This window comes from Eptesicus fuscus, chromosome 1 (genome assembly GCF_027574615.1).
Source record: "Eptesicus fuscus isolate TK198812 chromosome 1, DD_ASM_mEF_20220401, whole genome shotgun sequence".
In the NCBI taxonomy this organism is placed as follows: Eukaryota; Metazoa; Chordata; class Mammalia; order Chiroptera; family Vespertilionidae; genus Eptesicus; species Eptesicus fuscus.
In genome coordinates, this window is record NC_072473.1 from 103,068,831 (window position 1) to 103,076,216 (window position 7,386).

The 7,386-nt window shown below is 37.4% G+C and overlaps 1 pseudogene; it reads left to right on the top strand.

Moving 5' to 3' along the window:
• The first annotated feature begins 3,749 nt into the window (after positions 1–3,749).
• On the top strand, positions 3,750–4,536 carry LOC103298463 (uridine-cytidine kinase 2-like; annotated as a pseudogene).
• Positions 4,537–7,386: the final 2,850 nt, after the last annotated feature.

A 7,386-nucleotide genomic window follows, 5' to 3' on the forward strand; every position in this document is an offset into this window, starting at 1 on the left:
GATACTAATGGGCTCTAAAATGAGTTGGGAAATGCTTTTTCATCTTGTAATTTCTGGAACAATTTATGAAAAGTTGATTCTTCATATGTTTGTTAGAATTCTCCAGTGAAACAAAATGGGTGTGGAGATTTCTTTTTGGGAAATTGTTAATTATGAATTCAATTTCTTTCATGGTTTAGAGCCACTTAGATTAACTTCAATTTACTTGAGTTTTTTTCCTTCCAAATTAATGAATTTAGAAGCATAATATTTTTTATAGTATTTCCTTATTTGATGGTTGTAGGATCTGTAATAATAGCCTCTACTACTCTACTTCATTCCCGATATTGGCAATTTGTTTCTTTTCTCCCTGCCCCCCCCATCTGTATTGCTAGAGGTTTATCAATTTTATTGATTTTTCTGAAGAACCAGCTTTTTATTTCATAAATTTTCTCTATTGTTTTGCTATTAATTTAATTGGTTTCTGCCCTGATATGTTATTTTCTTCCTTCTGCTTGCTTTCATTTTATATTGTCATTGTTATTATTGTCATTTAATGTAAATTTTACTAGGTATTACTTTGAGAAGTCAATATTTATATATATTTACCCACATATAAGTTCACTCTTATGTTTTTCTTTCCTTTCTGCATTTCCACATTTCTTTATAGGATCCTCTTCTGTTTCAAGGACTCCTTTCTTTATTTTTTAATTGAATTTATTGGGGTGACATTGGTTCACAAAACCATACAGATTTCAAGTATAGAACTCAATAAAACATCATCTGCACCCATCGCCCAAAACATATCTCTTTCCGTTCCCATTTATCCCCACTTTGCCTACCTCCACCTGCCCTCACCCCCTTTTCCTCTGGGCTATAACCACACTGTTGTCTGTGTCCATGAGTTATACATATATGTTCTTTGGCTAATCCCTTCACCTTCTTTTATCCAGCTCCCCCCCCCCCTTTCTTCCCTCTGAGAGCTGTCAGTCTGTTCTATGTATCCATGTATCTTTTTCTATTTTGTTCAACAGTTATTTTGTTCATCATATTCCACATATAAGTGAGATCATATGGTATTTGTATTTCTCTGACTGGCTTATTTCTCTTAGCATAACAATCTCCAGGTCCATCCATGCTGAAGGACTCCCTTATTTCTTTGTTGTAGCACAGGGCTTGGAATGGTTGTATATTCTCTCAAAGTAAAGTTTATCTATTAGTAATTGTTATTGAAGCTCTATTATGCATTTAAAATATGATTTTTGTGATACATCCATATTTAGTTATCAGAGCAGAATTATTTATTTGTTGTGATGTATTATGTTCTACCTGGTGGCAGAAGGTGTGATTATTTTTAAATGTCTTTTTAAACTTGACTGTAATCTACATGAAGGTAGGAACGTTGTCTGCTGTGCTTGTTTTGGGTTGTCTGACCTTTATAGGTCATTTGGGAATAAATTAATGAATGAATAATTAAGTGAGATAATGTCTATAAATTACTGGTCACATCATAGGCATTTGATAAAATAAATGGTACTTTTATTTCCTTTTTGATTCCTGTCAACTGTATATCATAGTAGTGTGTAGGCTAAAACTTGTATCTATTATCAGTCATTTTGCCTGCCTTTGAATAAAGGGCAGCAGAAAAGCATCATGAAAGGCTACCGAGCCGGAATGTTGAAGTAGTGACTGACCTACTTATACAGGTTTACTGGGGCTCAGACAGCAAGAGGATTCGACTTTTTTCATTTTATGGTTTTGAGATTTAGGTTGCAAACCAGTGGATGATTTGTGAAGTAAACACTTTCATATTTCAGCTGCAGAAATGTGTTAAGTTATACATAATCTCTTTATCAATTCAAACTGGGGGGTGCAATGATAATCACTTGGCATTCTTTCTGTGTAAGAATCTGCAAATGAAAAAAGGAACCCATGGAAAATGAAGTACAATGCATAGCATAATGTGACTACATGGATAAAAGGAAGCAAAGAGGTTGCCATTCTACCCAAGTTAGATAGTAAGGTTTTTGACATATAAGGAAATAGTGCTTATAAGTAGCTGGCTTTCAATATGTATCTATGATTCTTGTAAAAGTAGTTTCTGCCCCCCTGCATTCTAGAAACAAGAGCCATATTGGTAGGATGTAGCCAATTATAAGTCAGCCAGCCGCTCTGGTATCGATTGTTATGACACAAATTGTGGGTAAAGGATTTATACTTTATACTTGGTCATTTTTCAAAAGGGATATTCTAAGAGAAATTCATTGGATTGTCTGAAATTCTTAAATTATTATCCTCAAAACTGTGGCATTTTTAGAAGAGAAGCATCATATTGCCTCCAAAGATAATACATCATAGAAGATGAAACATAAAAGGAATTTTTGAGTGAATCAACACAGCTTTTGCTTTTGCTTTTTAAAGCATTTCATTTTCTTTGGGAACCAAAATTTTCTACATTTTAATAATTCAATTTTGCTCATCTTAGGAATCAAATAGAAGCAAGATCATTCTAGTTCTTCTAGAACTTTGGCTTATATGTGGATAGGATTTTTAATTTGAAAGAGATCACTCCCCTTCATTTTCATATTTGGGTCTCACAGCAACCCTTTAAGATAGGCAGGGAAAAGAGTTTCCTTAAAAGTATGGAAACCAAGACTCTTAAGTCCTGGGCAGTGTTCTTGCCTTCATCCCATTCTGTTATACCAGAAGCTGAGTTTATGTTCAGACCAGGTTAGTTATTCTTTGTTCTGCTGCTCAAACCATCTCATTTCACTTTTACTAGAAATAAATTAATGAGTAAATTTTTGAATTCTTGCTGGATCAGAAGACCAATTGTCTCAAATATTTAATTAGATATATATAGTAACCTACCTTAAACTCTGCTTTCATCTAAGAAATCCTGTCACAGTAAAATATGCCTGGGAAGAAAACTTTCAAACAGTAAAAAATGTAGGTTAAGATGAAGTGCCTGAATTTAAAATTTTGTTTTGCAAAGATAGCTTTCCTACTCAAATGACAGAAATGAGTGGCAAGGCTTTACAGTAAAAAGAGCAAACATGATTATTAATTTGTAGTAAACCACATTTTCTTTCTGTAGCATCTATCATTTTCCTTCTATTGAGTCTAGTATGTTTTTTTCTATTGATGATAAACTATCAGATAAAAAATAATCAGACTTGGTAATTCTGTTTATATCTATAACTAATTATAGCCATTTTATGAACAAAATGAAAAAAAAATATTTAGCCTGGGGTTGAATGGCTTATTGAATTTTCAATAATACTTCCTCATAAATTTGCAAGTTATTTTTATAAAGCATTAGGCCGACAAAATTGGCCTTACCTTTGGTGGGGCCCCAGGGGCTGGGAGCCTCTCTGCTTAGCCACCCCATTCCCATTTCTGTCTCTTGTTTCACTGCTAACTGATGTGGGTTATGTCTCTTTCTCTCTGTTTCTCTCTGTCTGTCTCTCTCTCCATATATATAATGTGTGTGTATACACACATATACATACATATGCATATGCATATGCATATGCATATACATGTACACTCCACGAATAATTGGCTGGAATGAACATTTTATTCAGTATCTAGCTACTTTAATATATTTACCTTATTTTCTTGAATTAACTAGTTGCCTTGGAATTTTAATTTATTCAAAGAATATTTAGTGAGGGCATGTGCGTTCGAGTGCATGTGCGTTCGAGGGCATGTGCATCCGAGGGCATGTGCGTCCACGCACCAGCCATGGAGGAGGGGCAGCGTGAGCCATGGTGGCGGACAGCAAGCAGACCTCACAGAACCACCAGCAGTCCAATGGCTTTGGCTTCAAGCCCTTCCTGATTGGTATCAGCGGAGGCTCGGCTAGTGGCAAGTCCTCTGTTTGTGGGAAGATTGTGCAGCTTTTGGGGCAGAACAAGGTGGACTACCGCCAGAAGCAGGTGGTCATCTTGAGCCAGGACAGCTTCTACCGGGTCCTCACCTTGGAGCAGAAGGTCAAAGCCCTGAAAGGCCAGTTCAATTTTGACCATTGGATGCTTTTGACAATGAACTCATTCTCAAAACTCTCAAATTACTGAAGGGAAAACCGTGCAGATTTCCATGTACGACTTTGACTCCCATTCCTGGAAGGAGGAGATGGTCACCATCTACTCTGTGGATGTGGTCCTCCTTGAAGGCATTTTGTCCTTTTACTCTGAAGAGGTGCGAGACCTGTTCCAGATAAAGATCTTTGTGGACACAGATGCAGACACTAGGCTCTCCCACAGAATATTAAGGGACATAAGTGAAAGAGGGAGGGACCTGGAACAGATTTTATCCCAGTACCTTACTTTCGTCAAACCTGCCTTTGAGAAATTCTGCTTGCCTACAAAAAAATACGCAGATGTGATAATTCCTAGAGGTGTAGATAATCTAGTGGCTATCAACCTCATTGTGCAGCATATCCAGCACATCCTGAATGGAGGGTTATCCAAGCAGCAGACCAATGGCTGTCTCAGTGGTTACATCCCTGCACATAAGAGGCAGGCCTCAGAGTCCAGAAGCCACACACATTGACCCTGTCTCCCTTGGACCCCAGTTCCACTCCAGGAGACAGAAAGACAGGGAGCTCTGGCCATCTGTACATATGATTTCTTATGATTGCTTATTTAAGAAAACAACATGGAGATAAAATGCCTTGAAACAGAACTTGAGCCCAAGGTTATATGACGAACTGTGCCAACCACTACTGGTGATGCCTAATTATGAAGCCAATATGTAACCATATACATAATATTTATTGAGCACCCACTATGTGCAAGGTACTGTTCTATATCCTAAGAATAAAGCAGAGAAGCAGACAAGAAAGAATAAATCTCTCATCTCATACAATATACATTCAAGTGTAAGGAGAGACAGAATTAAACAATAAATAAAATGTATGGTATGTTGGTAGTAATTTCTATGGAATAAAACAAAAGAATGTAGGGGGGCAGGAAGTACACCTGTGGTGTATGGGAAAGGGTGCCATTTGAAGTTGGGTGGCAAGGAATAGTGCATGCAGATATCTGGGGAAGAGAACAGTCTAGGCAGAGGGAGAACGTCAAGTGCAAGGACCCTGAGATAGATCTATGTGTAGCTAGGTTTGTGAAATGCCAGGTGTTTGGAGTTAAGTAAGGGAGGCCGAACATGGTAGGAAACAATGTCATAGATCACACGGAGGAGCAGATCATGGAGGGTCTTGTAATCCAGTGCAAGGACTTGAAAAAGTTGGAAGCCAGTAGAAGGATTTGCACAGGGAAGTGATATGATGACATGTGTTAACTGGATCACACTGCCTGAAAACAGGTTTAAAGAATCCAGGGCAGAAGCAGACCAGTGAGGAAGCTTTTGCAGCAATCTAGGGCAGAAATGATGGCAGCTGGACCAGGGAGGTAAGAGTAATAGGATTCTAGATGTGTTCTGAAGGTATTACTAATGGGATTTTCTTATAGATGGGGTGTGGGTGTGAGAAGTCAGATGACTCTAAGGATTTTGCCCAAACAACAGGAAGGATGGGATTGTTAGCAATTAGATGGGAAAAATTGAAGAGGAGTGGGTTTTAGGAAAAAAGTCTGGGTTTTGGACATGTTAAATTTGAGATGCTTATTAAATATTCAAGTGGAGCTACTAAGCATATACACAGCTGGGCTTTAGATGATATATATGGTAGGTTTACAGTTGTGAGTATGTGAAACACAGTTTATTCTTCTATTATTTATTTATTTATTGTATTATTTTCCACATGAACAACTGTAAACCTATTTTTTCCCTATCCTGTGTGTGTGTGTGTAATTTGTCTGCATACAGATGAAATTTAAATGTAAAGACATGAAACAGATGAGCTCACCAAAGGAGTAAGAATAGATAAGGGAAGATATTTGAAGACTGGGCCCTGGGGCTCTCTAACATGTAAAGGTCAGAGAGATGGGGAAGAGCTAACAGAGAAGACTAAAATAGAGATGCCAGTATGGTGATCTGAGAAACCCCAAGTTTATGATTTACACAGTAAATGCAGAACAAAGTTTGTTTCCAGGAGTCCCAACACTCTGTTAGACCTGCACTCTCCATTGGTTTAGGAGAGGGGCTTCAGAATTGACTGTATATAAGGGGTCTCCTCACTCTTTTTGAAATTTGGTGGTAGATAATTTCCTCATATTTTGTTGCAAGATGGCAAAGATATTGGGCAGTGACAGATGTGTGAAAGCAAATATTATAACAGAACCACTTTTTGTTCTAGAGTATGTAGTGTGTTATAATTAAGACATTGTTGCACTCCATCATCATGACAGGTCAATTTAGTACATTGCCAATTTCTTCTTTTTTTCTAATTTTGGGGATAAGGTATGGTAGAATAGAGATGAGCCAAGAGAGACCAACCATTTGAAAATTTGACATCATTTTTTCTCACATTCAACATTAGGTCACATAAAAGAGGACCCAAAAGCTAAACTATTTATGCCCTCTGTCACCACTAAATTTCATGTCACAAGTGACAGCTTGGAGGCTGATTTCATATCCTTGCTTGTTTGAAGAGCCATCCTTACTGTACAAATCTCTTCTGAAGCAGAAGGTCAAGGCCATGTACATTATGACTTGAAAGTTCAGCCCAACTGTTGGTTCTTTGTTCTTTAACTTTTACCTTCCCTGGACTTGTCTGCTAGAATCTGTCATTTGTAAGAATCAATTTAGAAAATCAGTGAGCTGGTACAATTTCTAAACATACCTTCAAGTCTCAGGTGAGATTTGCTAAAGCGCAGTGGCACTGCAACATCCTCAGTGGTACCTAGGAATAGTACTAATTAATTTTCAGTGCTTTTCCCCATCTGAGAATTTTGGTCAGAAAGACTCATTTCTGAAAGATGGCCTGGAGCATATTTAAGCACAGGCCCCTTTAACTGGCGTGAATGAGCAACAGTTGGACTTCAATTCAGCATTCTTCCATGGTTAACCAGAGTGCATAGAGACAATGGAAATTGCCTCTTAGCTCCCCAAAGGAGAAGGGCAAAAAGACAGCAAAACAGTAAATCGTCTGACTGCCTTACTCCACAGGCATTGTTTCTGTGGTTTGTTTGTTAATGTGAACCCTACTATGAAAAGGGAATATTTGAATTATATATAGGCAGTATAGCAGTTGGACTACATAATAATTTTTGTAATTTGATATAAATGTTCAAAAATTACATTCTTTGAGTCATACATTGAAAGGAAAGGGCTTAATGTTTGAACCTGTCAGGTTTTCTGAAACCTTTATTTTCTTTTTGGGATAAGCTTATCAAGTTTTGTCCCCTCTTGAGAAAATGCTCTCTTGGTTATGATACATACACACACAAAAACATACATATGGAACTGATTTTGAGAACTTTTTATTTCAAACTAGAGAATTAT